Genomic DNA, 2,268 nt, shown 5'->3' with positions numbered 1-2,268 from the left:
CAGAGGCTCTTTCCCACGTCCACGTGATCTCGGAGGAGACCCGACCCTTGGGAGTCTCCAAAGCGAGATCTAAACCAGCCTGTCTCAAACTTTAACGAAGTGTGGAAGACCAAACAAAATGTCTTTAAAAATATATATATATCAGGGACACCAAAGATTATTTCTTTCTAAAAAAGGAGGAATGAATATTGAAATACAGCATGCTTTTACTAAGCAGCAGGTGGGAGCAAGGGAAGATAACTCGATGCAGCCTAGTTTGGACAGGAAAGGGAGACGAGCAGGGAATTCCAGAGCTGGGGGAAGTTGAAGAAGGTCGTGGAAGAAGGCAGTGGGAAAAGCATTTATTCTTGCCAAGAATGCCATGGATTTATCCATGTAGTCACCAGCAGTCAAGCTGCAGGGCATCTTCACTTTTTAATTTAGTTATCCCACCTTTTCTTCAGCAGCTCAAGGTGGCTTGCATTGGGATTTCCATTCATTTAAACCCCAATAGCAAACAATCCTGTGAGGTAGGATGGTCTGTGGCAGAATGACTTGCCCGAATCACCCAGGGTTTCCCCAATCTTGAGCCACAGCCTTAATTAATTAATTAATTAATTAATTAATTTTAATTTAAAAATTAATTTAATTAATAATTAATCAATTAATTAATTAAGACAGTCCCACTGGCTGTCCCTTAATTTTAATACACTGATTATAAATCTTAATGAGACTTAGATATATGCAATGGCATCATATCCATGTCTGGAATGAGATTGAGAGTAATTGAAATGACTCTCAGTATTTGGTATTAATTGTAGTGAATATTGAAAATCGTATTTCACAAAGGTATGTTGAAGGAAAGATACTAGGACCTCAGTGCCCTCTGGATAAAAGTTATTTGTGTGCTTTCATCCAAAACTCTTCTAGTAATGTTCTTTTCGTTATTTCAATAAGATGAATCTCTTCATTCTTGGATACAGCATTTGTTTCTTAAGTGAAATGGTCTAGATCCAAAAAACCTTCTGTTAGACCTTGTTGGAAATAGTTTCTGGCTCAGGATATTGTAGAATGTAGTTTGCAAATTCTGAGAAGTGTTTAGATGTTTTGGTGAACCAATGAAATTGGATTGTGTCAAATGCAAAATTGAAAATGCTACTCCAGAGCCTCACTAGTGATATATAGTGTTCTTGTAACATCATACAACTACAGTATTGTTATGGGGACATATCACTACTGGAGACAGTCTTTCTATTGCTACAATGGTTTGTGACAGTATAATTCTCTAGTGAGGAAATAGTCTGTTGTTCAGTCGTTAAGTCGTGTCCGACTCTTCGTGACCCCATGAACCATATCGCGCCAGGCCTTCCTGTCCTTCACTGCCTCCCTGAGTGTGCTCAGTTTCATGCTCATTGCTTCAGTGATGCTATCTAACCATCTCATCCTCTGCCGTCCTCTTCTCCTTTTGCCTTCAATCTTTCCCAGCATCAGGGTCTTCTCCAAAGAGATCTCTCTTCGCATTAGGTGACCAAAATATCTGAGCTTGAGCTTCATTATCGATCCTTCCAACGAGCAGTCAGGGTTGATTTCCTTTAAGGAAATAGTCTAGTGACCTACTAAAGCATCTGAGAAACAAAAGAACGTTTAAACCCTAATTCTATGGCCCTTTTGCCCATTTGCAGTTTAAATTTACACCAATATGCCCGTGCAATCCCTGTCTTCTTCTTAGATGATGCAAGCTAGTGTTATTTAGTTCCCAGACCAGAATTAATTGGTCTGGTCTGGTTACTTTGTGTTCTTTATTAAAAACCAAACCATTAAGGGTTTTAGCTGCATATTGGCACTGTTGCTTAGGCCAGTCCCCTTTTTCTTACCTCCCCTCCACTATATCACAGAAAAAGGATGGTTTTATAAAACAGTGAGGCATAGAAGTTTGAAATCCAGAAAGGCACAGATATTTCCTCACAGTATTATGATAATAATATTATCAGTAACCACAGGAAAACCTTCCATTTCCATTTCATGCTAGGAAATATAGCAAGATGAAACACACTGTTCTTTTTTCTACAAGTATCGAAAATCACTTCCTTGTTTTTGAACTGTTCGTAAAATGGCAACACAGAAATCAACAGAGTTTGCAAGCTTCAAAAACAATAGAATGCCGCCGTTTTAACAGGGAGGAATACTGCATTTTGTGTATTGTTTGAATACTGTACATAGAATTTAATCACAAAATTGATACTCTAGTATTTCAAGTGTTTTAAGCACTATAAACTTTGTTGGCTCCTA

Source organism: Python bivittatus, unplaced genomic scaffold, assembly GCF_059951505.1.
Source record: "Python bivittatus isolate LINGU-HERP-01145 unplaced genomic scaffold, Pbiv_v1 ctg000080_np1212, whole genome shotgun sequence".
Lineage (NCBI taxonomy): Eukaryota > Metazoa > Chordata > Lepidosauria > Squamata > Pythonidae > Python > Python bivittatus.
Note: the sequence above shows the minus strand (reverse complement) of the source record.